Raw genomic sequence first — 19,487 nt, 5'->3', positions numbered from 1 at the left:
TACTGTTATAGATGAGATTTGTTCAGCACATAGACATTTTATTGTTATACATGATTGTTTTATACAAGGTTTTATGAATGCTAGCTATTTTATGTATGTTAAACTTATATGGATTAGAAAGACTTAGCACAAAGAATCGCATTGATATATAGGGAAGTTTTTAATTATGTCCCATGACATAATTATGTCCCATGATAGCCATTTCAAACATTATAAAATTACATGTAATGTTTGAATAGATCAATCTTCTAGCCCCACTGAATTCTTCCAGGCTTGTTTATGTTGGGTTTCTTTCCTTTTAGGTTCAGAATCTGAGTCACATCAAGCCTGAAAGGAGTTTCATGCAGGACAAGTCTGGGGGGGATTTGAGACTGTGCATAACTACATGGTTCAAAAAGCCTCAGAAGACTGTCCAGGGAGCTGATGAATAATGTCTTCACTGGAATCTATATAGGTCCTTATTTTGTGGTTTTCACTGCAACTGTAGTTATTCTTATTGCTGCTGAGTTGTGCTCAAGTTGAAACAATTGTTCTATGGAAAAGAGCTTCCTGGAAATGTGAAGAAACAATGTACAAAAAATGCCAAGTTGTTGTTTTTTAAAACCAATTTCTGCTCCTGTGCCTTTTACAGCAGTTTGCAAAGCTTTGCTTGCTAAATCCTGAACATCAAGCTGGCATTAAAGGCACAACAGCAGTCCAGGCTGTCTCCCTATGTTTCCTTTTCTGTAGGCTACTATTCTTAGTAATCAAAAAGGAGGGCAGAACAATCTTGGCTAAGCCATTGGCCAAGAACTAAGGGCTACTGGGAGGCTGCACCCCCTGCCTTCAAGGAACAACATGGTGGCAAGGGGGAGACCAACCTGGTCCCATCCATTGGCCAAAGAAGGAGCAGCTACAGGGAGTTTGCTTTCCCCCATGTTTAAGCTATAAATAGAAAGATGCAGCATAAATTAGGCCTACAGCAAAGCTGTATTGAAAATGAAAGCTGTGTCCAGAGAGGCTTGGAGCTATTTGCCTAGAAACAACTTCCCGCCCCAGGGAACATGCTCTTCTTAATTTCAGTTCCATTAATCGTGTTATATCTTCCCTATTTTACAAAAAATAAAGGAAAGAACACCATTCAATGTACTACAAACCCCCACTCCCCATGCTTATGAACAGAATTTACTAAAAATAGGTCCAAGCTAGAGATTTTAATCTTCTTAAGTCTTTGAGGTACTCTGGTCTTCTCAAAAGGTGTCCGCATACTCTTGGTTTCTGTGTCTGTCTCTTCCTTAGGTGAGCCTCTTCCTTCTCTGTTGAGCTGGCTTCTGTCTTTCTTCATTCCCTGATGTTATCTGTTGGTCTACCAGATTCCCCAGGTGATGTGTCTGGTGGATCATAGATGTTTTCCGTTTATGTGGACCACTTGGCCTTCCTGTATAACTACTTCATGTGTATAACCACTTCATGTGCTCCTTATTTATTTTATTTATTAAATTCTATTTGCCCATTCTTTCTGGTTCATGATACTGGTTGAATATTAACAGGAATGGCTGGAGTTAGAAGTGGTAAGCCCTTTGCTGACCTATTATAAAGGGATGCTTGTCTCCTCTGATTGTTTGTAATTTCTTCTCTGCATTGTTCCCCTCTTGCTGCCTGCAGAAGGTCACCTCTCATTGGCAATGAGGTTTTGGTTCAGTGTTCCATCAATGCCAGTGCTGGGCTGGTTTGGCAATCCTGTGATGGAGTATTCCTGTGTGCCAGGAAGGTTAATCAGAGGTCAGAGTCTGCTAACATTGCCTTGGCCAATGGCAGAGCTAAGATTGTTCTGTCTTCATAGCATATTCCACCTTGCCATTACTTAGTGAGTATGCTAGTATGCTGGTGAGTATGCAGGTGGTCATACTCTGTGTTCTTTTCAGATGAATTAAAGTCCTCTGAAGCAAATTGAGGCCCATTATCTGAAAATACTATGTTGGGGGACTTCCGGGAAGGGTTGCTTTGCCTGTGCTGCCTCTGAGTTGAGCTCTCGTCTCAGAAGAAGCTTTTCCAGCTTTAAAATCAGTCAAAACGTTCTTTTTGACTGGTAAAGATTTTCTCCCGGACAGGGAGAAACATAGAGATTAACCACAAAGCCTGTTTTTGTGGAGAGGACTGGATTTCATTTATTTATGAGAGAAGGTTCAAACTGCAATGCCGGACGGACTTTCATCAAGCTCTAGCTGATTACAGCGACACGTTTATCTTTTCTTCAAAGAAAAATGGACTCTAACAGGCAGATAAGCATCCTTCTTTCTATTGTCTTTTTTCACTTGGTTTAAATTGTTGCAGCAAAAAAGAGATTTGTCAATGAATCAGCTGTGAAGAACTTCTGGGTGAGTTATGGCTTTTCTCTTTCACTCACGAAATTAAGGAGGAAAGAAATCGAAAAAGCTTATATTTGTTTTTATTGCAAAAAGCTGTCCTGGAGGTGCATTCTAAAGATACCAACGGAAGAGGGATTTCTATTTCGAGGAGGGGGAAATTTTTTTATTTTTTTTGAGTCTATTTCATTTTGACGAATCTGCTTGTTCATGATGCCACTAATTGTTTTGATGTTGGGAACTAAGTTTGTTTTGTATTCCTGAACACATAAAAGATAAGGCAGGCTGTATTGTCTACACTGATGTCAGCAAGCCTGTAATATTAACCCAATTGTGGCTGAAATAATTTTTGTTTCTGTGGTTTTAAGAATGACAACCAGGAAAGTGATTGAGACCATGGAAGAAATTATGTTTCAGAAAATAATGGGTGAGATTGAGATAACGAAACAAACCCTGACACAGGGTAGACTGGAGATTAAAATTGAATTTAACAAAATGACGCAGGAGCTTAAAGAAATAGGAGATTCTGTGAGAGAGGTGTTTGATGAGATTAGAGATGAGAAAAGAAAAATTAAAGGGAAGCTACAAGCCCTGGAGATTGGAACAAATGTGAAACTGGAAAAAGATTTGGAGTTTATGGATGTTAGAAATAAAGTTTACTGTTTGGAATTCAACGTTGTCTCTGAAGAAACTAATGAAGATTTTGGTGGTAAAGTTATCAATGTCTTGGATAATTTTCTGGACTGGAATGATGTGATGGAGCTTGACATAGAAAAAATTTATGGAATTAACTACAGATATGTGACAATGGAAAAACTTTTAAGAGATGAGCCAGTGCATTTTGTAAAAAAGAAGAGCAGAGATGTGACTTTACAACAATATTTCAGCAACATATTCAGAATTGATGGCAAGGACATATTTGTGATGGGGGAAATTCCCATCAGACTCTTGTTATATGACTATGGCTATGACAGCAAGATCATCATGGGATACTGATAATGGATGAATGGATACTGAAACCACTGGATTTAACAGGACTATGGAAGATGGAAGATGGAATTAATATTGATAATGCAAGAATGGTTATGGAAATTATTGGACCTAACAGATTTGACGAGATGGATTAATCAATATGTTTATTTGGACTATGGCTATGACGACAAGATTATTATGGGATACTGATAATGGAAGAATGGCTACTGAAATTACTGGACTTAACAGGATTATTGAAGATGGAAGATGGAATTAATACAGACAATGGAAGAATGGCTATTGAAATTATTGGGCCTAACAGATTTGAATCAGATGGATTAAGCGACATGTTTATTTGGAGAAAAATTGAAAGATATCTCTCTCAAGGAATTGAAACCTCTGTTTGACTTTTTGTGGAAAGAATAAAGTAATGTTTATGAGTTTTGATGATTAATTAAGATAACTACTGGAGGAAAGTGATTTTATAATATAATTTTAGAGACAGGATTGTTATATATTGTAGACCTATAACTGATCTGCGACAAATCGGAAGTCAACATTTTATTTTATTGTTTTATTGTTTTTGTTTTGTTTTGTTTTTTGTCTTTGAAAATTTGAATAAAAATTAATGATAAAAAAAAATGAAAATACTATGTTGGGGATGCCATATCTTGCAAAATGAGCCTTCACTTTACTGATGGCCTTGTTTCTTGAGTCTGACAGCACACCAATCTCCCAGAAATTACAGTAATTATCAACTGTAGCTAGCTGTAGCTTCACTTTGAAAGTAAAGAAGTCAACTTCACCCTTTTTGTCTGATGGTATGATGAGTAGCTCCTGTGGTAAAAGGCTCTCTTTCTTTTGTTGATTATCATATAATCAGCAAGGATTGACATGTTTCATGGCCAACAAACACTGTCTGGCCCTCCTAAGACATCTGTCAATGGCCAGGTGTGATGTGGGTATTTTGTGCACAATTTCCTTATATAAGGAAGTTAGAAAAACTGTTTTCTGCCCTCTAAAGACAATTTCATTCTGTACATTGAGTTCATATTTTGTTAGGAAATATAGTTCTGCCCCTAATGGTACATGACTGGTGTTCTCAAGCCATCCTTTAAGTATTGCTTCCTTGACGCTCTGAAGCTAGATGTCTTTTTCAGTATCTTCCTTAATTTTGTAGAGTTTGGTTGTTGAAATTGGGAGAAAGTGTAACATATTGATAAATTCACTCTCTGGGTCCCCTTCTCCAGATGTACAAAGATGCTAACACCAGTAATTGACCTGCTCAATGTTTAATCTCTACATCATAGCACAGGTGCATTGACATGCACTATAATCTCGTTGGAGCACTTAGAGATTTCATTATTATGGTCTCAAATAGTTTGTGGTCTGATAGTACTCTGAGTGCATCACCATAAGTGTACTGATGGAATCACTCCACTCCCAAAACCACTGCTAAGAGATCTTTCTCTATCTGGGCATAACCCAGCTCAATCCCTGAGAGGACTCTGCTTGCATAAACAATTGGGTGGCCCTGTAAAGACTTTTCTTGAATGTATCACATAGTAGTGTTGTCCTGGCTGATACTTCTGCAAGACTGATGCATTGGTAATCATTTTTCACCCAACAAATCAAAAGCTTGCTATTCTAGACCTTTCAATTCCTACTCAACATCCTGCCTTATTGCATTGGTTCAGCAATGGTAGCCAAATGAGGACACAATTCAAAATAATTTTATTTATTTAACAGAATTTGTATACTGCTTGATTTTAAACAAAACCTCTCAGCAGTTTTCAAAGAATATAAAATATTTACATGGAAACTGTCAATAAAAGTTGCATTGCATCTCTTTTGTTGGAGTTGTTATGTCTCAGATTGCCTCAGTCTTTCAAGGGTCTGCTTTCAGTCCCTCTGCTGTTAGTACATACCCAATATATATTCCTACTTTCTGCTTCAGTCATATTTTTTCTGCATTCAGTTTGACATTTTTGTCTCTGCAGTGCTATAGAAAGGTCTGCAATTACTTCTCCTGCTCCTTCTTCACTTCTGTGACACCATGGCTCTTGTCTACTATGAAGATGTCATCTGCTATTATATTCATTCCAGTCCAAGAAGCCTTTTCTGTGTTTGGGATAGGCTCTTATGGAGCTGGACTGATCCCCATTGGCATACTAAGCCATCTTAACTGACCAAAGGGTGTTGTAAAGGTATTGAAAATGGAAATGGACTGCCTTCAAGTCGATCCTGACTTATGGCTACCCTATGAATAAGGTTTTCAGGGTCAGCAGTATTCAAGGGGGGTTTACCATTGCCTCCCTCTGAGGCTAGTCCTCCCTAGCTGGCTAGGGCCTACTCATCTTGCCACAGCTGCACAAACCAGCCCCTTCCTTCTCCCCAACTGCCAGCTGGGGGGCAACTGGGCTCCTTGGGACTATGCAGCTTGCCCACGGCTGCTATTAAGTATACTGGAATCTTCATCTAATCTTGCATGCCAAAATCCATTCATTATGTCACAGACTGTAAAGATTATCACTTTTGAATGTTCTGGCAACCTGTCATCTGTTGAAGCTAGAGGGTAGTGGCATCTCTTCAGTGCTTTGTTCAACTGGTTTGGGCCAAGGCAAATGCAAAGTCTGCCTGATGGCTTTTTTACCACTAGCATGGTGCTTACCCAAGTAGTACTGATTTTTCATGGTGCACTTGGTAGCTTTTTCAGTTGCTCTTCCACTGGGTCGTATAGCTCAGCAAGACTGTTTTCTTCGTGGCAAACACCCTGAGTCCACTGCATGGTCTACATCACCTCATAGCTCACCTTCCAGGCAACCTTGTCTCCTGAAAACATCCCCATAGGATCCCCATGGTTCATGTGAACGTATTCCTAACTTCCTGAATATATGTTGTTATTGCCTTGAGAGATGTTTCATAGGAAGCAATTCATAAACAAAGTAAATAAACAGGAGCAAGGACATTCTGATGCTGGAGCTCTATCAGATCTATGGCCTGTATGGCAGTGTTTCCTCACACAGGTTTGTTGCTGCCTCCTTCCACAATCACAAAAGTCAGCCGGTACCAGCACTTATGTCTAAGGTTAGGTCACATCCACACCATCCATTTAAACCAGTATCCTACCACTTTAAACAGTCATGGCTTCCCCAAGGATTCCTAAGAAGTATAGTTTGTTTAGGGTGCTGGGAATGGTAGCTCTGCCTCAGCAAACTACAGTTCCCAGGATTCTTTAAGGGAAAGACATGACTCTTTAAAGAGACATAAGAGTGTTTTAAATGGATGGTTTGGATGCAACCTTAATTATTATAATGTTGCATTTTCCTGCTGACTGCATGGAGCTGTCTGATCTGTTTGACAGGGGTGTTGGAACCCAGTTCACTTTGCAGGAGTCACCCTGCAGGAGGCCCCACTATCCAGCTGGAAACGCATAGCCCATCATCCCGCCAGCATAGCTGCATTGACTGCAGTTTGTGTAATGCCTCTTTTCTCCTGTGACTCAATAGAAGTCATTTTTGTGGGCTGAGGAAGAGAGCCATGGTGTCATCACTACCGTCTGATGTGCCATTTTCCTCCTGTACAAGTCTGACAGTGTCTCTAGTGAGCTTCCCTTTGCTTTTTCACATACTGCTGAAGTGATTCAGTCAGTTGCCATATCCCCTGCAGAGCTGCGCTAATGCTGGATGCTTCTTCATTACTTTCTCATGCTGTTTGCCATAGAACATACATCTTCCACTGGGTATGGAGGATTGGGTTACTGGTTTCAGCTGTTGTCTCACTGCATGCATTTCTAAAGAAGAAGCACCTCCCAGGGCTTTCAGTCTTTCTCGCAAGACTTCTGCTACACGCTATCTAGGCATCTGTCTAGTGTGAGATTATTTTTCCTGAGAAGCTGCAGTGAGTGGTCCCAGATTTCACAGACTGTCCTATGCCTAATCAAAATATATTAAATCTTCAAAACTGTGAGTTTTGTAGCCAGTGTGACCTGACAATGACATAAGAGGCAATTCTTTACCCTGTGATAGCTCTCTGGTGAAAAATGTGTGCCTCTCAACAGCTGCATTTCTTATAGGATAACACCGAGGCTCCCAGTACTGCTGTCAGGGTAGAACCTATGCTTAGTTTTAGGCCACACCTGCACCATACATTTAACGCATTATCATGCCTATAACTCCTGTTCGTACCAGCCATGTTGTGCTGGCACCTACAATACTTTTATCAAGATATGAATACCAGCACTTCATTGTTTACCAAAAAAGCATTGATAATACCACTAACAGTCTGTAGCCGATGGAAAGAAGAGTTCAAACTGTATATAAATCAGACTGTGCAAGAAAGGATAAAGCTTTTGTTTTATCTGTTATGGAACAGTACAGATTGGTATGTGCCACTCTAATTAGACTACATCAACACCACACATTTAAAGCACTATTATACCACTTTAACTGTAATGGCTTCCCTCAAAGAATCCTGGGAACTGTAGTTTGTGAAGGATGATGAGAGTTGTTAGGAGACCCCTATTCCCCTCATAGAACTATAATGCTCAGAATGGTTTAACAATCAATCCCTCTTCCCAGGGGACCCACCCCTCACTTAAAGCTTGCTATATTTTGAAGAAGTCACAGTTCATCTGCTGCTGCCATATTCAAGTTGTGAAAAGAAAGATGCATTGCACACTAGTCCAATAACAAAACTTTATTGAAAATAAAAGCTGTGTCCAGAGCGAACAGCTGTTCACCTGGAAGCAGCTTCCCCCCAAGAGAACATGCTTTCTTGAACTTCAGTTTCATTAATCATGTTACAACCCTCTCCATGACAGGAAGAACACTCTGCTGCCAGTTGACCCGGGATTTCAAAAGCAAAGAGAAAGGGCACTCTGGAGTCATCCATCAGCCAAAGGAACAAGAGCCATCAACTGCTATGCAAGGAAGAACACCAGGAAGGGAAGATCAGCTTGACCCAATCTGTATATAAATGCTTCTAACTCACCACTTTGTTCTGACTTTAAAGAACCGATCTTTCCCCTCTACTGCTTCCCTCCACTTCCCTTCCCTTGTGTTTTTTAGTTTGTAAGCCTGCTGGCTGGGCCTCTCTCTCTCTCTCTTTTGATGTAAGCCACTTTGACAGACAAGTGTCTGAAAAGCAGGATAAAAATAAAGTAAGTAAAATAAGTACTGCATGGAACCTGCAACAAAATATTGCACTCTAGAATGATCCTGTTCTCTATTCCAGCCAGCCATGTCCTCTTTCAAAAGATTCCATTCCATTCCCCACCCTCCAGATTTCTGTTTCCCTCTCTACACTTGTGTGTATTTTGTGACCACTGAGTAGTCCTCATTCGCCTGTTTTGGGGGGATGAGGTGGGGGAGGGATTTCCACCCTTAATTTCCCCCCTTAACATCCACCCTAAATAATCTCTTCTACTTCTGCAAACCTTGGGACTCCGATAAGCATGCAAATATCTCCCTCATGCTTCTCCGTGGCCCTGCTTTGACCACAGTCCTATTGGCACTCACCAACTGAGTTCATTGTTAGAGGGCATAGTACTGAAAAACAATTGTGGATGCATTCCTACACACAACCTCATCTTTGTGAGCACCACTCTGCCTCACATTTGGGGGAAAAACACTTTTCGATATGTCAGAATGCAAACATGATTGGCTCCTCCAAAATCCTTGCAAAAGTGGGATGAGCTAGTGCAAACAGGATTGTCGAGAAATGAATTTGGTTTTATAGGGGGGGTCATTGGTAGTAAACACGTTTAGGGATGGACCTGTATTGTTTTCAATATAGGTCTAATATAGGTGTACATCATGGGTCACCAAAGTGGTGCCCGCAGGTGCATATGTGGCCAAAAGGCCTACCTATCCTGGTGTACCCAGGGTCCCCTCCCCTTCCCATGCTGAAAGTAGAAAGAAGCATTCTATTGCCACCAATCAAATAGGCTGCAGTATGTGTTCACTGCCCTCAAAAGTTTCTCCAGTTTGCAAATGAGCTCAGGAGTCCAAAACGTTTGCCAACGTCTGGTCTATCTCTTTATGGGCATGTTTTTGCAATATATTTAAAGCCCTCCTGGGAATACACCTCTTCAGCCTGGCTGTTCCTGAATGACTGTGTAAGGAATACACATCTACTCAGTAGTCAGCCCCACTGAGTTCAATGGGACTTACTCTGAGTATAAGATTGCAGCCCGATGGTCCTTTTACTTTTATTTCCCCCATCTTTAAATAATTGAAAGTCTGTAGGCAAAGTTTTGCCTTTTTTTAGTCATTATATAGCACAGACTGATGGGAATCGCTGTCCAAAACATATGGAGGGCAACAGTTTGAGGAAGACTGGTACAGCACCTAGGAACTGGAAATCATCATTATCATGATCCATCATAGTGTGACAGGATAAGGGGTTGGTTTGGATGATATCTTTGGGTCCCCTCCAAGCCTGTGGCTTTATATCTTTAAGATGGGAGTCCATAATAGAACGAAACCAGCCTGTTAAGCACCCTTCTTACATGTCTCAAGAGAGTCAGGTACAAATATGTTGCTTTACAGACAACTAGCTAGTGATGCCTCCAGAATGAGAGTGTATGCCTCCACCCCTCACCTGGCTGGACACATTATTTATTTATTTGTTTATTTATTAGTCGCTCCCCCCCCCGAAATGGAACTCAAAGCAACTTACACACAAAACATTGTGCTCAAAGTGGCTTACAAGAAAAGCAAACAATTATAAAAACAATTTCATAATAAAATAATACAACAGCAGTAATAAAACAATAACAAATGTCGCAGCAAACAAAAAAACCTTTTCAATACCATAAGTATAACATATCAACCTAGAGGTAGGAGAACAATAGGCCAGGGGCTAGCCTCGACTAGCTTCATTTGGAGCTGGTAACCTATGGCTTTGGGGGCCTCCCTGGAAACCTAATGGGGAAACAAGATCTGTTGGAGTATTAAAGCTGTGAGCCCTTCCATCTTATGTTCAGGTTGTAGAGATGTGAAAATAAAACCATATATCAAAAAGACACCACCGTCTACAGTGACCTTCACTCCAAGGCAACCAAACCTGAGGTAGGGGCTAGCGCCCCAAAGTCTCTCACAGTTCAGAGACTGGGATGCGTATAACACTGGTGTCAGAAGTTGGATAGTGTTTCCTGAGAGAGGAATTGTGAATCAAATTGAATATGTTTATTGATCCAGCAACCATTACAGAAGAGGAACAGTGAGCAAAGCATGCCTGAGTCATAACAGAGGGAGGAACTGAAACACTCCAGCCGCAGATCCAGCAGCAAGCAGAGCAGCAAATGCCAGGGCCGGAGCAACTTAAAAGCAGTCTTGAATGGTAAATGTGAAGGCTTCCCATATTCAGCTAAAAGAGTCTGTAGTCCCTACTATAAGGAGGTGAGGGCTCTGCTTGATCAGCTGCTACAATGAACTGAAATTGATCCAGGAGCCCAGCTTCAGGGCATCCAGACCAGAGTAGCTAAAGAGATCCAGGGAGTGGATGGACAACTGAAGGGTTTGGACTATAAGAAATTGTAGTCAGCAGCAGAGAAGGAAGAGGCTATGGTGGTCCAAGAGCCTGTCAGTGAAGAAGACACCAGAAAGATAGAAGGAAAGCCCCAAGAACTGGAGGAGAACAGGCCAGAGAAGTAGGAAGAAAGTGCCTCAGAGAAGAGTGAACTCTAGGCTGGAGGTGAGGATCTGCTGTTGATAATTTCTTCACCTCATGTGTACCAGCTGTGGAAGAAAAAGTGCAGGAGGAACAGTTGGAGGAGTGTGTGCATGTGCGAGAGGGGCAGGCAGCACTTGGGAAAATGGGTGAGATAAAATCCTCAAGTGACTTTGCCCCTTGGCTAGCCCAAAATGGCTTTAGAGGGTAGGATCCAGCCCCTATAGGAGGTGCAGACCTTAAGCAGCAGCAACCTAGCGGTAGGAGAACAATAGACCAGGGGCTTGTCTGGGCTAGGCTCATCTGGAGCTGGGAAGCTGGACTTGTTCTCTGTGCTGAAATGAAAGCTATGGTTTTCCAGGCCTCCTTGAGAACTTAATGAGGGAACAAGATCTGATGGAGTGTTAATGCTGTGAGCCCTTCCATCTTATGCTCAGCTTGTATATATGTGTAAATAAAACCATATATCAAAAAGATACCACAGTCTCCAGTGACCTTCATTCCAAGAAAACTAAACCCGAGATTAGTGTTGGCATCCCTGAAGTCTTTCACTGCTGGAGATTGAGATGTATTTAGAAAATATTCTATCTTCATCAATCCAAAGGATTTATTGAAAACTGCCCTAGAAATTGTTAATTGAATGGCAACGTGTTTTCTTTATAAACAAACAAACAAGGGACAGTTACTGCAAAACCCCATAGTGGTAATATTGCACATCCCTGATCCTTATTGGAAATGTGGCGTAGCAGAGTCAAATATGTTATCCACCACTGATCAACCGGTAAAGCATATGCATATGCAAATCATCACATGTAATTCTTTCCCACTGAAATTAATGGGTCATATATGTAGGGATGGACATGTTAATTTATTTCCTGTCTCTTTCACTTTGGGATGTGCTCACTTACAAGTCCATTCCATCCTGTTTCTGCATTAATCTGCAGGGTTCCACCACTTTTCCTTCTTTCTTTTAAAAAATCCACACAAAACTCTGCATTTCAATTAATAATGTAAATATATGTTTAAAGCCAGCAGGGGAGGCCTTTCTTATTGTCCTGCCATTGGCTATTGTACACTAGGTGCTGACACAGGATCAGGGCCTTCTCTATTGCACCCTATGAAACTCTCTCCCACTGGAGGTGCAGAATGCCCCATCTGTTCTCCCAGGCATTTGGTGATTGAAAAGTAGGCTATTAAAGATTTTAGGGGGTGTTAAACTGCTGCTGTTATGTGTGATACTTTTATAATTAATTGATAATTTTACTTGTTTTGTATAATATTGTTTTATAGTATTTTCTAAAACAGTCTGTGATTCTTTTGTAATGAAGAACTGTCTAAACATTTCATTAAGAAATAAATGCATTTTCTCTCAGAATGCATTGAAAAATGTGTAAAAAATTTTTCTTTTGTTTGACCATGAACTGAACCAGATCACTAGGAAATGTAAAAGTTAGTGGATAATCAACATTTTTTGTCTGGGAGATACAGATCAGGTCAGCTTGTATCAGAATTCACAAAGATTGAATTCCTCAAACATCCTTATTTATTCACTAATAGGCAAAATACCTTGCGGTTTAAGAATGTACCTATAGCCCACAGATACTTCTCTCAAACTTTAAAAAGCAGGGAAATTGGGCAGCTATAGTGAATGCACCAGGGGAGCAGGAGACCTGAACTCCTCTCTGAGATATTGTACTGCCCTACAAATTGGTCAAAATGCAAACACCATTTGGGTTGGTCTTTCATAGTCCAATCCACTTTCTGTGTAGCTTGGAAGAATTTGGTAACATGTGCCTCTGAGCATATGGTGAGTGGTGGCAACACCGCCATCTCCAAAGATGGAGAATTACATTTTTGTATGTTTGTTGGTGTTCTTACTTTGCTTCTTTCCTGTGTTATTATTGTTTCAACAGAGAATCTAATCTAGAAAATTTTATTTCCCTCATTATTCATCCTAGAAATCTGTGTCAAATTTATTTTTATTAATTTCAAAGCCTTTTTATTGGTCAATGTCATATGATGATGAAGACAGCCTTTTGTGTTTCCAATTGGAGGTAATGTTCTATTTCTATTTTTGGTGCATCAACAGTTGAATCTGAAACTGCAGTTTGATGTGAAATCAAACTTAAGCAATGACTCTAGCTATTGGAAAAAACAACTTTTGCCTGCCCAAGATGCATGGTTTCAGCCTGCTATATTTAAACCACTTCATTTAAGGAAAGGTGGGCATGGTCATTTAAAAACATAGAGCACACCTAGAATTTTTCTAGAATATATTTCACCTCCCACTGTTTTATCTTGTGCAAACTGAGACACTCCTCATGTCCACTGGAGACTGTTCTGCAGAATCGTGAGTGCCATTGTTCCACAATTGTTTTTGGAGGTTTTTACTGTATATTTTGCAAAATGTTGCTGCGCTTCACATATTCACAGGAACAGAAGCAAAAGAAAATGATTTACTATAGGAAACTACACAAAAATTGCAAAGTAAATCAAACATAATTAAAGTGACTATCTGAACTATATCAACTGTATCTCTTAATATTGTTGCTTCCTCCCTGCTAAAACAAGATCAGTACAGCACATGTCTTGTTTCTATTCTTTGGGCTGATTGCAGGTGTTGCCACCACTGACCATATGCTCAGAGGCACATGTTACCAAATTCTTCCAAGCTACACAGGAAGTCGATTGGACTGTGAAAGACCAACCCAAGTTGTGCTTGCATTTTGACAAATTTGTAGGGCAGTACAATATCTCAGAGAGTAGGTCAGGTCTCCTGTTCCCCTGGTGCATTCACTATAGCTGCCCAATTTCCTGGCTTTTCAAAGTTTGATAGAAATATCTGTGGGCTATAGGTACATTCTTAAACTGCAAGGTTTTTTGCCTATTAGTGAATTTCTCTGCTTTTTCATCCGGGAGGTAAGAAATGGGATCCTGTGCAAGTTTGCTGAGAATGGATTGATCATTTGCATGCATATTGAGTTCAGTGGGAGTTACTCTCCTGAAATCATGCTTAGGATAAGTGAAACGGACCACAGAGGATGGAGAGGGGAAGAGGAGGAGGGTGGAGGGGAGGAAGGGCAGAGGGGAGGAGGGGGAGAGGGAAGGGGAGCAGGTAGGAGGGGGAGGGGAGGAGAAGGGCAGGTTTGATCATTTGCTTGTTTATTGAGTTCAATGGGATTTACATTTACTCCTGTGAAATCATGCTTAAGATAGGTAAAACTGACCGGGGGGGAGGCAGGGAGGGCTGGAGTGGGCAGGGGAGGAGGAAGAAGGAAGAGGGGAGGGAAGGAGGAAGGGTGAGGAGAGGGAAAAGAGGGGAAAGGCAGATCGGATCATTTGTATGCCTATTGAGTTCAGTGGGATTTACTCCCATGCAATCATGACTAGGATAGGTAAAACTGACAATGGGGGAGGGGAGGGCAGAATAGAGGGAAGGAGGAAGGGGGGAGAGGGGAGCAGAAGGAGGGGGAAGGAGGGGATTGGAAGGGGTGGGGCAAAGGAAGGGGGAGGGAAAGGACAAAAGGGAGGTGATGGGAGGAAGGAGGAGGGGAGGTCAGGTTTGATCATTTGCATGCTTATTGAGTTCAATGGGATTTACTCCTGTGCAATCATGCTTAAGATAGGTAAAACTGACCATGGGGGGAGAGGAGGGGAAAGGGGGAGGAGGGGATTGGAAGGGGATGGGGATGGGGAGCAAGAGACAAAGGAAGGGGGACTAAAGGGGCAAGATGGAAGGGGAAGGAGGGAGGAGAAGGGAGTGTGCATTTGATCATTTGCATACTTTTCAATGGGGTTTATTTATGTGCAATCATGTTTATGATAGGTTAAACTGACCTGGGAGAGGGGCAGGGAGGGGAGGAGGGGAAAGGAGGAGACTGGGTGGGTGGGCAGGCACTGCGCAGAGGGGAAGCCCCTTTTCTTTACAAAAGAAAAAACATTGTGAACAGTATCATTGCTTTTCAGTGATTTCCCCACCTTTTTATTCTACAGCAGGCACATGTAGCCTCCCACCCAAATTTAAACTAAAGCTGTGCCTGGCCACATCCACAGCAGGCCTTTATTTCACTTTAGATAGTCATGGCTTCTCTCAAAGAATTCTGGGTAGTTAAAGAAGGGTGCTGAGAGTTGCTAGGAGACGCCCTGTTCCCCTCACAGAGCTTTAGTCACAGTGGCAGACTGTAAACCATTCTGGCCACTGGAGCTCTGTCAGGGGAATAAGAGTCTCCTCTCAGAACCCTTCACGAACTACACTTCCCAGGATTTTGGAGGGCAAGCCGTGACTGTCTCAAGTGAAATAAAGGTCTGGTGTGGGTGTGGCCCCTGATTAGGCAAGCCCAGCAGCTGGGAGTCTGGCTTCTAGAACACTGATAGTTGGTTCTTACTGAGCATGCCCGATATTTTCATTGAGTTCCATGTAAAATTTCTTAAATTAATTAAAAATCGCCAGGCATTTTTTTTAACTTTTAAAGAGCTTCCCAGCCTTTGGGACACATTTAGGGCAGTGATGGAATCCATTGGCTAGTGCCAGTTTGAAAGCATTCCATCAACATAATAGGCTGGTATCTACTCCAGTTCATTCTTTATCGGCTAGCCACTGCTTTTACCCATCCACTTTTTTCCTCACAAAAAATACAGTATTGATATTAACATTGATAACTTTAAAGGAAATATAGATAAATAAAAGGAAATATTGATAAACCTTTTGTTCTTACTATCTAATTTTAGAGGGATTTTTTTTAAAAAAAAAATTCAGAAATAACTGTGGAAAATTGCTACATAAAAATCTGGTCTGCAGCTATAGAGAGTAAGTGAATGAATGGGAAATTCGGTACCAAATCCAAACTGGGTGGAATTTTAGCGCATCCCTAGTTTAGGGTATGACTGAGGCTCTTTCTTCCTCTCTAGGACCATACAGTTTTGACAAGGGGCTATCTGGGCAGAGCCATGCACCCGTCTATCAATAATTTCAGCCCCCTTTGTGCTATACAACTTTTGACACTTGGTTCTCCCCACCCATTCTCCCCACCCGTTCACATCACCTTTACAAATCAGGAAGTGGGATGTGGTGAGGTCTGGGGCTTTCTCGCTGTCAGCCTTCCAAGCCCTATTGATACTTCGGGGCCCCATCTCACTCTGAGATGGCAAACGAGCGCAGCTTCCTGTGCAAGATATTAAGTGTCAAGAAAGAGTGAGTATGAGATGTTCACTGTTTGCTGACAACTCATTCCTTTCTGATGCTGTCAAGTCTGCTCTATAGGGTAGCGGTCTCACAGCTGCAGAATTTGAGACCAACTGTCATAGTAGTGGGGTATCCTGAACACTGACTCAATGCCAACCTGACTCATGTGACTGCAAGACAAAGAGGACCATTATATAGCCAGGTAAAGAACATAGATATTAAATAATTCTCCAGTAGGGATGTTTTAAGAGAGTAAAGCTTTCAAAGCGAACTTATGATCTGGCAGGTTTGGGGTGGCTGAGAATGCTTGTTTAATTATTGTGGCTTACGTCTCATCCTGAAAGCTCTGAAATGTCTAGGACAGGGAGAGGATTTGTCAAGCAAAAACCTAGACCCCACGTTCACTCGTAAGCCCCGTAGACCACAGTCAGTAAATATTGTGTAGAGTTGTGCTGCACATCCCACTGAAAACTGGGACATACGTCAGTCAGAATTAATTTATTCCATTTCCTTCAAGGGGTCCTACACACAACTTTATTTATTTATTTCATTTATACCCCGACTTTCTTCTCATCATAAAAACCCAAGGCAGCTTACATATGGTTCCCAGGTGGTCTCCCATCCAGGCACTGACCAGACCTGACCATGCTTAGCTTCAGCAGGGTGCTGGCCTCATGTGCCTTCGGATCACTGGCTGGGAGTGGGATGCTCTAGCTTCCTGATATTCTGTGACTGAGTTCCTGGGGGACTTTTTCATCCCCTTCTTCACAGTGTAGGTTGGGCAGTTACATGTCACTAAAAAAAGTAGAGGTTTGCATACAATTTGCATAGAGTAATTTATAAGTATAAATGCAAATTCAGAAATTGGTATTAAAACTCACTGTACTATAAACAGAAATAATAATAATAATAATATTTTATTTATTGGTCGCCTATCTGTCCAGGTTAGTGGACACTCTAGGCAACTTACAATAACAAAAAGCTATACATAAAATACATATACAAAAACAAACCACAGTCCTAAACAATTTAAAACCAATTTCCAATTAAAACTTCATAAAATTAATCCTCCTCAATCCCACAAAAAAAAAAAAAGCAGCACACAAGAAACAAACAAAAAACAAACAAACACCCAGGCCACCTCAGCCAGCCGGCTTATGTATCCCTCCAAAGAGGGACAGGTGGTAGCAATCAGTCCCAGCTGGCTGGGTACCTGGGGCTTGGTCCTGCAGGATGCAGGTCTGCCAGGCAGAAGTCCCACAGGGAAGGGTGGTGGAGGTGGTGATCCCATAGCAGCAGCGGACTCTCCTTCCCTGGGCAGCGATGTTCTCTTCCTGCAGGCCCTGGGTCTCCCAGGCCACCTCAGCCAGCCGGCTTATGTATCCCTCCAAAGAGGGACAGGTGGTAGCAATCAGTCCCAGCTGGCTGGGTACCTGGGGCTTGGTCCTGCAGGATGCAGGTCTGCCAGGCAGAAGTCCCACAGGGAAGGGTGGTGGAGGTGGTGATCCCATAGCAGCAGCGGACTCTCCTTCCCTGGGCAGCGATGTTCTCTTCCTGCAGGCCCTGGGTCTCCCAGGCCACCTCAGCCAGCCGGCTTATGTATCCCTCCAAAGAGGGACAGGTGGTAGCAATCAGTCCCAGCTGGCTGGGTACCTGGGGCTTGGTCCTGCAGGATGCAGGTCTGCCAGGCAGAAGTCCCACAGGGAAGGGTGGTGGAGGTGGTGATCCCATAGCAGCAGCGGACTCTCCTTCCCTGGGCAGCGATGTTCTCTTCCTGCAGGCCCTGGGTCTCCCAGGCCACCTCAGCCAGCCGGCTTATGTATCCCTCCAAAGAGGGACAGGTGGTAGCAATCAGTCCCAGCTGGCTGGGTACCTGGGGCTTGGTCCTGCAGGATGCAGGTCTGCCAGGCAGAAGTCCCACAGGGAAGGGTGGTGGAGGTGGTGATCCCATAGCAGCAGCGGACTCTCCTTCCCTGGGCAGCGATGTTCTCTTCCTGCAGGCCCTGGGTCTCCCAGGCCACCTCAGCCAGCCGGCTTATGTATCCCTCCAAAGAGGGACAGGTGGTAGCAATCAGTCCCAGCTGGCTGGGTACCTGGGGCTTGGTCCTGCAGGATGCAGGTCTGCCAGGCAGAAGTCCCACAGGGAAGGGTGGTGGAGGTGGTGATCCCATAGCAGCAGCGGACTCTCCTTCCCTGGGCAGTGATGTTCTCTTCCTGCAGGCCCTGGGTCTCCCAGGCCACCTCAGCCAGCCGGCTTATGTATCCCTCCAAAGAGGGACAGGTGGTAGCAATCAGTCCCAGCTGGCTGGGTACCTGGGGCCTGGTCCTGCAGGATGCAGGTCTGCCAGGCAGAAGTCCCACAGGGAAGGGTGGTGGAGGTGGTGATCCCACAGCAGCAGCAGCAGCAGACTCTCCTTCCCTGGGCGGCGATGTTCTCTTCCTGCAGGCCCTGGGTCTATGCATCTTGCCATAGTTTGGAGGATAGTGTCCAGGAGACCTGCCTGCTTGCTCAGTTTGAGGACCAGGTGCTAACTATGTTAATGAGCAGCATCAAGGCTGCTGCTCTCTTCTTATGGTTCTATATCTTTAAAGCAGACTTGGACCAGGCAGGCCTTCAAACAGAGGACTGTCCTCCATAAAGTAAGGACACATAGCTACCGTATCACAATGTCCAGAGCCCTCAAAAATGGATGACAGCACAAGCTGGTGAATGGATGCAAGTCCATCTAAAGGCCATTACTCTCCAAGTACATGTGCATATGATTACAGACTTAGATAAATTCATGGACAATAGATCTGCCTATGACTGTTAAGCCACCTAGTCTAAGAACAGCAATTCTAGGTATAGAAGCAGTATGATTATCAGATACTGGGAACAAGCAACAGAAGATGGCCATCTTCAGCATGCTCTGCTTATCTAATTGGCCACTTCTGGAGGCAGGACACTATACTAGAGCAGACTAGACTTGTCTGAACCAGAAAGGAAATTCTTATATTCTGGTTCTTATCTTTCTGAAATCAGTAGTCATCTTACAAATCAGCCTTGGGCCCAGTTCTTCAAGGAACAGAAGTTTTATTCATATCTCGGCTCTGTTTATTAAAAAATAAAATATAAGCATAACTTTCACACAAGGAATCATCAGTCCAGAGGGGATGGCTTTAGCCCTGTCAGTCCCTATGTTTTCCATAAATCCCTATCTCGGATGGTGACGAGGAACCTGTTCCAAATGAGATCTGGGTCTCTAAATCATGCTCTGCAGCTTAAGTGGGTGTCAGTGGTATGGAAACATTCATTCTGAGAAACCTTTTTATTC

General features: G+C 42.7%; 1 protein-coding gene across 3 annotated transcripts in view; it reads left to right on the top strand.

Annotated features, from left to right (window-relative positions):
- Nucleotides 1-10,980: 10,980 nt before the first annotated feature.
- IL2RB (interleukin 2 receptor subunit beta) overlaps nucleotides 10,981-19,487 on the top strand; it is a 41,004-nt gene continuing 32,497 nt past the window's right edge. For 2 of the 3 annotated variants that reach the window (XM_061639050.1, XM_061639047.1), the window contains exon 1: nucleotides 16,235-16,375. The gene's annotated coding sequence lies outside the window, so the exon portion shown is untranslated. Of the gene's footprint in view, nucleotides 11,016-16,234; nucleotides 16,376-19,487 lie in introns of those variants that run through there. The other variant, XM_061639049.1, reaches the window with a different exon arrangement.

This window comes from Rhineura floridana, chromosome 8 (genome assembly GCF_030035675.1).
Source record: "Rhineura floridana isolate rRhiFlo1 chromosome 8, rRhiFlo1.hap2, whole genome shotgun sequence".
Classification (NCBI taxonomy): domain Eukaryota; kingdom Metazoa; phylum Chordata; class Lepidosauria; order Squamata; family Rhineuridae; genus Rhineura; species Rhineura floridana.
This window is presented reverse-complemented; position numbering and strand designations above follow the sequence as displayed.